Consider the following 14254-nt stretch of genomic DNA (forward strand, 5'->3'; position numbering starts at 1 on the left):
GTGTTGGAAAGGATCTTCTAATTACAACACCCTTGCCATGGGTAGGGACACATTCCACTAGATCAGGTTGATCAAAGCTACACCCAGCCCAGCTTTGAACACTTCCAAGGAGGGAACATCCACAGTTTCCCTGGGCAACCTGTACCAGTGCCTCACCATCCTCAGAGTGAAGAATTTCTTCCTAAAAACTGTTACCCCTTCATGTCACTACACTCCCTGACAAAGAGTCTTTCCCCAGATTTCCTGTAGGCCCCTTTTGGGACTACTGGAAGGACACTATAAAGTCTCCTCTTCTCCAGGCTGAACAACCCCAGCTCCCTCAGACTGCCTTCACAGGAGAGGTGTTCCAGCCCCTAATTATCCTCATGACCTTCACCCGGACCTGTTCTTACATGTCCATGTCTTTATTATATAGGCTCCCAGAACTGAATGCAGTACTCAAGTCTCAGAGAGCAGAGTAGAGAGGGAGAATTATCTCCCTTGACCTCCTGGCCATGCTTCTTTTAATGGAGCCCAGGATATGATTGGCTTTATGGCTCCAAGTGTGCACACTGTTGGTTCATGCTGAGCTTCTCATCAACCAATGTCCCCAGGTCCTTCTCTGCAGAACTACTCTCAATCCATTCTTCACTGAGCCTGTATTTATACTTAGGATTCCCCTGACTCAGGTGCAAGACCTTGCACTTGTTTTTGTTGACCTTTGTAAGGGCTGCACCAGCCCACCTTACCAAACCTTCTGAGAGTGTGCTCCCAATGTCTGTGTCACCAACAAAGATGTTAAACAGCACTGGTCCAAATACCAGCTCCTGAGAAATGCCATTTGTAACTGATCTCCTCTTGGGCATTCAGCCATTCATCGCAACTCTTTGATTGCAACCTTGCAACCAATTGCTTACCCACTGAGTGGTGCATCTCTCAAATCCATATCTTTCTATTGTAGAGACAAATTTTCCTTATTTTCTGTGTGCCTCAGTAGAGTTTCCAGGAGGATCTGTTCCATGATATTCCTGGGCATATAGACTGACTGGCCTGTACTTCCCCAGACCTTCTTTTTTTTCCCCTTTTTAGAAATGAGGGTTATGTTTCCCCTCTTCCAGGAAATGCCAACTTTGTCAGACTGCCATGATTTCTCAAATATGGTAGACAATGGCTTCACAACTTAATCTGCCAGTTCCCCAGGACCCTTGGGTGCATCTCATCAGGTTCCATGAATGTGTTCATATTTAGGTTGCTTAAGATTGTCTCACACTTGTACACTGGGCAGTTCATCATTTTCCCAGTCCCTGCTTTCTGTAACCTGAGCTATGCGGCTAGAGTTCCTAGCAGAGAAGACTGAGGCAAAAAAATTATCGAGTACTTCAACCTTTTCCATATCCCAAGTACCCATGTCTGCTGTTTCATTCAGAAGAATGCCCACAATTACCCTAGTAATTGTGAGTCCCTCTTCCCTTCAGGGCTTTGTCCTGTGTTACTCTAACAAGCAGATCCCTGAAGAGGCCAAAGTCTGATCTCTCAAAATCCAAGGTAGTGAGGTTGCTGTGCTCCCTCCTTGTCGCTCTCAGCATCCTAAACTCTGCCATTTCATGGACACTGCATCCAAAGCTGCCCTTTGGCTTCATGTTCCTTACCAGTCCCTCTTTGTTGTTGAGAATGAGGTCCAGCATAATACCTGTCCTTGTTGTCTCCTCTATCACTTGGGGGAAGTTATCATTGGTGTATTCCAGGAACCTCCTGGATAGCCTGTGCCCTCCTGTGCTGTCTCTCTAACAGATATTGAAGTGGTGAAAGTCCCCCATGTGGATCAGAGGTTGAGAATGTGAGGCTGCTTCTAACTGTCTATAGAGGGCATCACCCACTTGGTCTTTCTGATCAGGGGACCTGTAACAGACCCCCAGCTCTAATATCACCTACCCCTGCCCTTCCTTTAATTCTGACCCATAAACTCTCTCTCAGCTCTTCATCCATCTGCAGGCAGAGATATATGAACTCTAGCAGCTCACTGTCATAGAGGGTGAGTGCCTCCTCCTCGTCCCCCTTGCCTATCCTTCCTGAAGAGCCTTTATCCTTCCATTCCAACACTCAAGCCATGGGAGCCATCCCACCATAATGTCAATGAGGTCATAGCCCTGTAAGCATGTGTACACCTCTGTCTCCTCTTGTTCTTTCCCCATGCTACATGTGTTTGAGTTGGGCCCCTGATGAAACTGACTGACTAGCTGGAGCGGCTGGAATTCCTTTGTGCTGCTCTTCAGCTGCTCTCCTGCTGACCCGTGACACTTCTCTAGGCTCTGGGCATCTATCACTGACACTAGTATCAGACTGATGGGTGATAAAATAAAAATTATTTATCTCCTCCATAAAATACAGTAATTATTTTACTGTTGCAGAAGATCAAATAGGGAAGTATGAACATATTCGTGACAAATCTTATTATTGAAGTTACAGTGAGAATACTGATAACATTACCAGCTTAAGTGGAACCTGAAACTGCAGTACCAAACAATTTTTTCATTGCTGGAGGATCAGTAGATATTGGTGTATGCAAGTGATGATAACAGTGTTTTTAAGCAGATATTAAAATTAATGAGAAAGGAAAAAATGATTGAAATTATTTATTTAAAATAAGCCCGTGCAGCATCTGCTGAATGCAATCTTGATGGTAAGTGCATACTAGATAGTTCCTGAAGGTAGGGATAGGGACAAGTCCAATCAGCTGATGAATCTACAGAGGATTAATAACGGCTTGATCATTCTGCACATATTGAAGGAAAATAATGTCAACACTGTCTTGTTTACTGAACATGCTAGTGTAACAAATGACTAATTCCATCTGATTTATATTATCATATTAAGACTTCAGTGTTAATTCATGTGACTTCATTCCATATAAGGCATTAATTCTCTTTGTTAAAATGAAATACAATATTTATTCTGTGTTTACGTCAATACTGTGTCCTATCTTGTGGAGCTGCACTGACTTCAATTGGTTTCATAAAACTGAAAAACATCTGTATTGTACTGGGAGCAAAACTAGACATATTGTGACTAGTCATGTTTACATGTACATTTTATATTTACATATAAAAGTACAGTAATTATTATGATTAAGCATAATGGTACAATCCCCTATGTCTATGGAAATCACTGACCTCTTTGTTGGAGATGTCACTTGGGATTTCCATTAGTGCCAGTTATGCAGATGGTTTTTATGAAATGGACATCTGTTGATTAAAAGTTGGACTAAAATTAAAAATGTGTTTTGCTTATGGTCGTTAATCACTACTTATCACCCTGCTTCACATTCTAACTAGCGATGAGCTCTCCAAACTATTGCTCTTTTGTCATGATAATGGTTGGATTTTATCCTCTCTTGAATATATACAAATAGTGGAGGTGGATGCTTCTGGCTATTGATTTCACCGGTAACAGAAACTACTGACTTTTACTGACTTGCTATCGCTATACTGATCGTAGAGACTAGTTCTGCTCTGTCATCATCTGTTACCATTTAACTTTTCTTTATTATGGCTAATAACAGCAAAATGACCTGTGTGAAAATTGTTTTCGTAGATTATTTTTTGCTTTTGCACAATATTTCCCAATTTTACAGCAGACCACAAAGTACTTATCTATGTAATACTCAGTTCCAGAGTGATTTGCATATGAGGAAGAAGGAAGATTTAATGGAAATACTGGGAAAACATTTGTGGAAAACATTCAGCTGCAGTTCTGGAAATGAAAAAGTTGAAAAAAAAAAATCCTAAAACTAATGTAAATAGAGCTTCTAATATATGTATTCTGAGAGGAAAAAAATAAATAAGACTCCTACAGGAAAAAATAATTTGTAATAGGACATTTTTTTAGTGGAAAAATGAAGTTTTTCTCAAGTCTAGAAATTCTGGGACTTCATTTTTTCCATCTATGACTTTTTTAAAGTCATAAATTTTTGTAACCTGTTGCCCAATAATTCTTGTGAAATGTCTGTTTCCTATTCTGCCATTCAAATTTTCATTCATCTTCAGGCATCATTTTTGGTATAGTTTGCTGGTCTTCGAAGAGGTTACATTAGAGGCCTGAAATAATTTATTGGTTGTAAGGTTGGTAATCCTCCAACAACATACCATTTCTTGGTTTACACGATCAGTAGATTAAAAAAATTTAAAAAGCCAACAGAGTGGCAACCTTTTAAAAGGATGAAAAGGATGAATTGTTTGTTTGGTTGGTTGGTTGGTTGATTTTATATCTTTTTGGACAAGAGAGACATCATAATATTTCATTTCCCAGCATATCATTTGCTTTTCTGAGAGAAGGTCTTTGAAGAGATGCATGAGATCTCTGTTCTTGAATTTACAGGAAATTTTAACCGGACTTTTAATTTCAGGTCTGATCAGGTTGTTGGTTTTGGTTTCTCTGAATATGTATTTACTTATCTATTTCCCATTACTGAATGCTACTTTTCATGCATTTGCAGTAAAAGCATCAGATACAGGATTTAGCCTAGATGGCTTCTTCATTGTAAAATGCAGGCTTTTGAGTAATGAGAGGAGAGAGAATGTGATTTTGAAAGTAGTTACCTTCACTACTTTATTTTAATTATTTTTTTTTCTTTTTCTTTTTCTTCCCTTTCTGAAAGGAACAACCCCCCCTTGGTTGGCAGGCCGAGAGATGATATCATAGCACTTTTTTCAGGTTCCATATAAAGCAGGCCACTGAACTGGAAAGTCTTGGAGATTCAGAAGCTTGATCCCAACTCTGGCTTTTACATGCAGTCTGGAGCATTAATGGGCATGTTCTAGTGCCTGCTTTGTTAATGAGGTATGTCCTGAGGTGCAGATGCATACACAAAAATATTGCTCATGGACCTCAGCCAGATTGTTATGAACAAAAGCTCTCGAGTAATGCTAGATTGGTGGCCTTCAGAAGAACACAGTTTTGTAATTTACTGGTTAAGAATATAGTTGAATATTACTGATATTATTTCAGGGGAAAAAAAAAAAAAAGAAAAAAGAAAAAAAAAAGTTTTCCTTTCTGGAAATGCCAATGTGAACTACAGAAACCCTGAAACCAATCCTTTAAACTTTATTTGGTGTGATTAAATTAATGGAAACAAGGTTTAAAATTCTCTGGGTACTAGCAGCCTAGCTCTTTAGTTAAGTTAAAAATACAGCCTAAAAATGTGATTTGAGCTTGAAGGAAAAAAATAATTCAACTAAATATACCTATTCAGTTCCTCTACAGGTTCTGCTTCTTTTTTCAAAGATCAGTCTACCATGTGAGAGCTATTAGCAACAAATAAGTTGCTAGTTTAAGACAACTTAAATGGTCAGGGGCATCCATAAACACTTGGTAAAGCGAGGTGACTGAAAAAAGTGTTAACATTTGTCCTGGTTTCAGTTAGAACAGAATTAATTTTCTTCCTAGTAGCTGGTGGAATGCTGTGTTTTGGCTTAGGATGAGAAGAGTGCTGATAACACCCCGATGTTTTAATTGTTGCAGAGCAGTGCTTATACTAAGCCAAGGACATCTCAGCCTTTCGCTCTGTCCTGCCAACAGGCAGGCTGGGGGTGCAGTAAGAGCTGGGAGGGGACAGACCCAGGACAGGTGACCCAAACTAGCCAAAGGGGTATTCCATACCATCTGACATCATGCTAAACAATATAGGGGTGGCTAGCCAGGGGAGAGGGCCAGACTGCTTGGGGTTAGGCTGGGCATCGGTCAGCGGGTGGTGAGCAATTGCATTGTGCATCACTTGTTTGTACATATTATTAGTAGTAGTACTATTATCATCATCGCATTATTATTATTATTATTGTTATTATTATTTTCCTGTCTTATTAAACTGTCTTTATCTCAACTCACGGGCTTCACTTTCCATTTCTCTCCCCCATCCCAGAGAGGGAGGGGGGAGGGTGAGCGAATGGCTGCGTGGTGTAGCTGCCGGCCGGGTTAAACCATGACAACATTTCACAGCAACATTCCTTATTTCAGTTAGATCTAACCCTGCCTCCAATTCATTCTAATATAAAATAAATTGCTTAAAATTACACATTGATAATAGATAATCAGTACAGTACAGTATCAATATACAGTACAGATGATCAAAACCAATACAGTAACAGACCAAGTTCAGCATTAACCTGTTCTTTTAACATCCACACTGATTTCACAATGTTACTGTGGGGTTAAACTTGCCTGGCCACCAGGTGCCCATCCAGCTGATTTCTCACTCCCCCTCCTTGGCACAGTGAGGGAGAAAATATGATGAAACAACTTGTGGGTTCCAATAATGATGGGGAGATTACTCACCAATTAGCTTCAAGATTGAAATAGTCTTCATTTGGGTAAGATTAATTTAACTTATTGCTAAGCAATAATAGTGTAGAAGAGTATAATAGTGTGAGAACTAAAAGAAAACTGAAAACACCTTCCCCTCACACCCACTTCTTTTATTTCTTTCTCCCTTTTCTCCTCCCACCCCCAAGTAGTACAAGAGAACAGAGAATGGGCTTTATGACCAGTCCATAATGCATCATCTCCACCTTTCCTTCACGGTCACTCTCTTCCCCTTCCCCACCAAGGGCTACTCCACAGGCTGCAGCATGGAGGTCTGTTCTGCCATGGAATCCATGGGTTTCAGGGGGACAGCCTTCTCTGGAGCCTGGAGCACCTTTTGCCCTCTTGCATTGACTTTGGGGTCTGCAGGGCTGGCTCTTCCCCCTCTCTCCTGGCTGTTGTTGCCCAGCAGTTCTTTCCCTTCCTTAACACTGCTCTCCCAGAGACCCAAGCAACATCACTCACTGGCTTGAGTCTGACCAGCAGCAGGTCCCTTTTGGAGCAGCTGGGGCTGGCTCTGCTTTGACATGAGGCAGCTGCTCAGCTCTGCTCACAAAGGCCACCCCTGCACCCCACCCACTACCAAAACTACCATATATACTTTCTACAGTTACATACATTTTACTTCAGTATTTCCTTTATTTTAATATTCTGTATAGAGAAAAGAGTCACAGATTAATTAGAATGCAAAAGTCACAGAGGAGTAGCTAATTTTAGCTGAGCTTAGGACTTACAATAACTGCTTGTGGACTACCAAACAGTAGTAAATCTCCTTCTTGCTAAGTACAGTAAGAGGTTAAGCAAAAATCATACTGCAACTACAAAACCTATAATTTTGTTTCACATGTATATATCTTTTCTCAGTCGTAGCTCTTATCTACATCTTATCTACATGACCAACATGGCTCGTGTACCTATAGTCAATAATACAGACAATAGACAATGTCACAATAATTATGTGACTGTAAATTTGCATGATTTATTCTCTGTTTTGTACATGATTTTTGCTTTTCCACTGATTAATAACAAGGATGTATACACATTTTTTATTTTATTTTATTTTTGTGCACCTCTCTATGAATTCTTGAATTTAAAAAAAAAAAAAAAAAAAAGTGATTTAGAAAGATCAATAAATAAAAAATTTAAACAGACACAAAGTTCTTTAGCAGGTATAAACAGAGATTTGTTCAATCTGTTACTAATTTAAATAGGACTTACAGGTACAAGTATAATTTATATACAAGTATAAACACATATAAATTCCATGAATTTGTTATGTGATAATAAATAAAATATTAATACAGTATGTAGTATGTTTGACCAGAGCCATGGTTAGAGGCTACCAAGATTGCACATAGAGGAAACAAGATCTTCACTGGAAGAGAATTGCAAAGCCAAAGATCATATTATCATGAAATGCCGACATAAATGCTTTTGTGCAACACTTGAGAAGCATAGAAGTGCATCTAGTCTCGAAGCATTTGAAACTGGTTGCAATTTTTCAACTGACAGGTTATTCCAAATCATTCTAAATTAGAGATAACATGGACAGATTCAAGCAGTTTGCATATAAACTTAGAAACAAGGCAAAACAAAAGTGTTAGAAGAAGGAAAATAGAATGTATTTAACAAAATAAGCATAAGTTCTGACAATTTATTATACATGTAGCAGTGATGGACATTAAAAATGAACAAAAATTTAAGAAGAAATTAAGAATATTATACTTTATTAATTTTAAGTAAACAGTTGAGAGGTACTGACAATTTTTGGAACAGTGCTGAGTAAGAGTGATTATTACTCTGCACTAAGATTAGCCCCTGAAGGCAGACACCGTTTTTGAATTACAGTCCTCCCTCCTTGTCTATGGAAGTTCATAATTTACTGCTCTCCCATTCTATTAGTGAATCACAGACTTTCCTTCTCCAGGCTATTTGGCATGCTGTGGGCTGAGAACAAGCATAGAGTTACCACCTTCTCTGTCCTACCGCTCTGCCTCTTTTGGCTTCAAAGTCCCTAGAAGAAAATGGAATAAAAAAAAAAAACATGTTTTCATCTGTGTTACTTTTATCTGAAGGCTAGTTTATCTAGAAGACAGATATAAGGCACATACCAAGTCACAATATGACTCTTTATTAGTTTTGGGCTCTTGACATTTTTCATCACGTCTATTTTCTGAAAAATTGGGTAAATTGGTGAGTGATATGGGTAACATGAATGAAAGAGATCCTGGTCTGATCATCTCTGTGACTGCGGGACCAGAACTGGTACGATAACTGAAACTTCAGAATAATTTACAAAACAGTCATCTGTTGTATCTTCCAGTTATTACATCTTCTCGTTTGCTCTAAATAATAATAATAATAATAATAATAATAATAATAATAATAATAATAATAATGATAAAGCAACTTTGTCTGAATATGAAAGAGCTAGTTCACATAAACAAATATCCTAATTCTTGTCTTCTTGCCTTTTTTTTTTTTTTTTTCTTTTCTTAACTTGTGTTGTTATCAATAATGTAATCTGAGCAACAAATATTCAAGGTGCTCTAATTACAGTGTTAAGAAACATTTTGTATCATCTTGGTCAATTTCCATAAATAACATTTCTGTATTCCAGAAATTTTCCCTGCAAGTACCACAAGCTCACAAACTCCTTTTTAGCAGTTTAAAAATAATTATTTTGCTCAAAAACAAAAGCAACAACAACAAACCAAGCAAGCAACAACAAAAACAAATGAATAACAACAACAAACAGAAGCTATCAAAACCATATGTTATAGGATGAGAAAATGGAAAATCATGGGCATTTCAAATACCTTAGGTCCCTCTGACAGCAACAGTAAAGGATTTGAAATGTTAAAATGAACAGAGAAAGCATCATTCATAGAGGCAGTTAAATTTAGCAATTGCATGCTAAACTGATCATCTGCCTCATAATCACTCCAAAAATATATAATTGTTGCTCCGCTCTGTGTTCTTAATTTAGATTTTTATTTTATTTATTTATTTATTTTCCTGCAGAAGCTGCTGGACTTTCAAAACTGGGAGTGATAGAATGCTGAAGTTTGGCTTCATTGATCACAGCCTATATTCATTTTGCAAAATAAGCGTAATTTTGAAAGGCGTTATTTCAATGAAGTAAAAAGACATAATTCACATATCTTGGCATACCATGAACACTATTTAAAGCTTAATAGTCAAGTACATTCAAAAGCAGGAAGGCCAAGTACCTCTTTTTTTCCCTGATTAGACTTTGAAGTGCTAAGTGAAAAGCTTGCAACAGCTCATGCAAAACATCACAAAAAGGCCTTTTAATATACCTGAAACATTGAACATCTTCAAGGGTAAGTGGTGTTGGCAGCTGTTTCTTTCACTGAAAGCTATGAGCTTGGGGGTTGAAAATATAGGTCAAGAATTCAACAAAATTCAGAATCTGTGATAAACATAAAATGTCAAGGAGAGGGGGAAGATTTTGTTTTGGAACCTTGAACTCAGGAGAACTCTGATTCAGAATCATCATTACTCAATCTATTCCTCATGTGGGAAAATATTTATTCTGATGATGTTCTCTCAAAAGTGTTTACTGCACAGGAAATAACACTTGACAGAAAAGTATTTCTTTTTGTTTTCTACATTCAATAATTCTCATTTGTTGGCTTTTCAGCACACAAAGATTTCAATAAATGTGTCAATTTAAACATACTAAAGAAAACTGACTTTTTTTTTTTTTAATACTATTAGCAACTTTGATAAGTATAAAAAAATAAATTGCATGGAAAAAAAAATGTTTTAAATTTTTCACATTTAATAGTTGTATCACATTGGGCTGAGAAGTGTCTTTGTTGTATTTTAATGAAAAGCATCTATTTGATTATCTTTAAGTCAAAGTTTTATATTAATTGAGAATTTTCTTAAAGTTTTCATGCATGATAAGGAAGGAATTCAATTATTTTTTCTTTCATAAAAGAAGTCTGTATTAAGAATACCAATGAGAAAGTGTTGATTTGTCTTTGTCCTCTACAGGGCATTAAGCTTTTTTTTTTTTTTTTTAATCACTGGCTGAATCATAAATGAAACTTGGCTTGCATGTTACATGAAACAGGTTTCTGGGAAGTAAAGAGCTCTGTGAAAATTAAACCTGCTATAGATGTATTGGCACTGAAAAAAAAGTGAAAGGAACATGCAAACAACTTTATTCGTTAGTAAATGTTAAAATAATATTTCTTTATTCTCTGGACGTAGTGCTGAGTATAGGATAGGCGGAGTTTTACTTTTAACAAATACCATAACAACTGCAGTAGCTGCATGTGTTAAGTTACTAATACTTTTCATCGCTTTATCAGTGCGTGTGTCCCTTTCACTGCCTTTCAGTACTGCCAGGTACTTTTAGGACAAGAAAAGATGCTGAAAATAAAATAAAATATAACTTTATTTATTTTTCCCAGATTAGACTTCTCAATGTTAAGAGAAATTAATATCTTTGAAACAGATCTTCATGGATCTTAATCAAAATTTATTCTAATCAATCTTAAATCACTTTATTGACAGGGTAAATCAGTCTCTCCCAGGAGAAGCACAATCACACCATTTAAATTATTATTAACTTACGTGTGAGACCTGACCAAGCACAGGCTTGGAAATATTACATGTTCTGTGAGATCATAAGGAGTAATCTCCTTCCAGCTAACAGACTTAAAAAAGGAGTTTTGTTCAAATAGGAATCCAAGATTAAATTGTACAGTTCTATCCTGTATCACAAAGTACTAACATACTTAACACCAAATGATGTCCTTAGCAAGACAGAAAGGCTGAACCAAGAACCATCTGGCTTTAGTCAGACCTGTAGTTGCTCTTGGTAAGGGTTATAATTTAAGGAATATTCATTATCCTGCAACAGGTAAAAAAAAAAAAAAAAAAAATCTGATTTATAAGGTTCTCAGTCTGAATTGCATACAAATTTGGCATTGCATTTCAAAGCATACACAAGATTGAAAATAATATATTACCATCATCAGACACGTATTCAGAAAGGAGAAGAAAACACCAATAACAACAAAAAAAGCCTACTCTAAATCTGGCAAACCAAATTTATAATCCTCTTAACATTACTGCAATTAATTCAGGTGTCAGGTTACCAATCTTGAAAATTTAATTTTAAAAGTCAGGCAGAGATGTAAGTAGAGTTTTAGAAAACATTTTCCAAAGTATTTCAGCATTTTAATTAACCTCAAAGTCTAAATTTTTCAATGGAAATAATATTGTATGTTCCTTCATAACATACAAGCTGTTTATACCTTTGGTTTAATCAAAACCTTGTGGGTTGAGTGTCATAAAGTTTGTATGGCTGCATTTAAAAATGTAGAAACAAAAAGAATAATCACAAGACCCAAGCATGGGGCTTTAACTTCCAGTGGATTTTCTGGAGTAGTCACACTATTCCAGGACATTACATTCAAAATTCCTTATAAAAGTTAAAGAAAAAAAAAAAAAGTTTATGTTTCAGTTCTATTTTATTTTACTTTTGTCAGATATATTTGCTGAAAATAAATAAAAATTTGTAATGACAAGTCACTTGCCACACACACACAAAAGAGTTTCAAGAACATAGACAACATTCATGCTTCAGTATGAATCAGAAAAAGAAGTTGGTTTGGATCGAGGTTCAGCAAAGATTCTGAGAAAGAAATGTGCCTTGTCTTAATTCTTTAATCAAGAACTACTTTTGTCAGATTTTAATCCATTATTTGTATGTTTTGAATGTTGTACTAGTCTGATGTTTTGTTTGTTTGTTTGTTTTGTTTTGTTTTGTTTTGTTTTTTGTTTTGCCTTGTAGTAATTTATAGACATTGAACTTTTCAGCCAAGCAGCAGAATGTAACTTAGGCCTGTTGCTTGGTAGTGATCATTGTCATTTACAAAATCAAATATGAATGAAACTTGAAGAAGCATGACAGGAAGGAAGTAAAACCCCTACCAATTACCTATAACACAAGAATTTTCTGATATTCAATTCCCTCCTTCTTAGCCTTACCATCTGCTTCATTTATTAATTATATTTACAAGATTGAGTCTGCTGGCAAAATTTACAGCAAAACTAAGACATTGGTAACACTTCTGGAAATGAACATAAGTGTAAGAGGTGGGGAAAAAACACAGATGAGCAAAACATAGAAAAGATTTATATTTTCAAACTGCACAGGGGTGGAACATTATGCTCTGTAGGGAACTGACAGAGAAGCAAGACCTGTCTAATTCCCAATCATATCTTTACTGGCTTCTTAGATGTACATCTCTCATTGTCTGTCTACTTCTCGAGTATGTCAGGTTATTTCAAAGGAACACATATTTCCAATGATCCTTCTTAAGCTAATGGAAGTCTCCCATCAATTTCCATGGTGAAACTTGGGGCTGGGTTGTGGTGGTGAAAATTAATGAAATAATGAGCAGACATTAAAATTTTACATATAAGTGGGCTAGAACATTTACAGCATTTATTTATTTATTTATTTATTTTTATAGCATAGAGACAGATGAAGTAGGAGCAGAAAATACAAAAAGCACATCTGTGAAAGCTCTGTTTAAAAACTGAGTTTGTCTGCCAGTTATTATTATCATTAGTTTTTTACTTATAATAATAATTTAAGAAAAAAGATCCATAGACTGTTTTAAAAATGTTTTAGAAGATTGTTTTTTTTTGTTTTGGGAAAATGAGAATTGTTTGGTAACTCTGGGCAAAGTTTTCACCACTAGACTGATTCTTCAGCTCATCACTTTAACAGGCCTTTTCCTTCTACCATTCCTTGGTGAATACACTAAGAAACAAGAGAAAAAAATGTTGCTGTATGAGGTGGTTATTGTCATCCGTTTGGGCTGCAAAAGTAAGAAGATTGCATCTAATTCATGAAAACTCATCTACTTCATCATATTTTTCACACCTAGTAAAAAGGTAAAAGCAGAGATGAGCTTTTCATTAAACAAAATACAATGAATTGTGTGAGTCTCAGTTGCTACTTTGGAAGAATTCCATGAAATGTAATTGATACAGAATTTAGACTTGTGTCCAAGTAATAAGTAAAATTCACTTTATTATTTCTTTATTATTTACACTGATGTTAAACTGATAGTAGGAAAGAAAATGTTCAAGAAAGATTCTTAGCCATGGTTGAGTGTTAAAAGGATGTCCAGAGGCAGGCAGTTATATCCCCCCTGTTCTGGTATTCTCTTTTTGAGTAAAAGAAGAAATATAAAAGAAAAAAGGGTATTTTCTTTTTGAGAATGTGTGTGTCCCAAGCATTGAAAACAGAAATTATGTGATTATTATAGCTATGGCTATGTGATGGTGTTTACATACAGACTGCTATGCAATGCCTGTTTAGCACTACAAATAAGCTTTGTGATGTGCGAGCCAGGACTGAAGTCTACTACAACTACTGCAAATCTTTCCAGTGATGCCAGAAACATTTCAGAGGCTGCAAGAAGCACAGGACGTAGGTTTTTCCCTTCATTAAAAATTAAAATATCTATATCCTGTACAAAATGTTTGAGGCTGTTTTTAATGTCTCATAAAATTCTTTTCATGATAAGATATAATTCAAAGCATTTTACTTGTTGGTATTTCACCAACTCAAGTTGTATGTAGTGTAAACTGATCAGATTCTATTCATGTGTCTAGAAGAGGAAGACAGAAAGGTAGATTTTCATATTTGCTGTATGAAGAGTGGTGAGTCAGGGTAGAGAGAACCAGAGAATAAAAAATGTGTTTCCAGGCAATTCATAGGCAACATTTGTGGGACACTATAGATTTAACAGCCTTAAGTTGGAATTTATTTGAATCAAAGCAGATGTGGCATTGTTTTTCTTCACTAAGTTCTGCATAATTTACTAGAATATGATGTATACATATTATTTATTTGTTTGTT

The sequence above is a fragment of the Aythya fuligula genome, chromosome Z (genome assembly GCF_009819795.1).
Source record: "Aythya fuligula isolate bAytFul2 chromosome Z, bAytFul2.pri, whole genome shotgun sequence".
NCBI classification, from domain to species: domain Eukaryota; kingdom Metazoa; phylum Chordata; class Aves; order Anseriformes; family Anatidae; genus Aythya; species Aythya fuligula.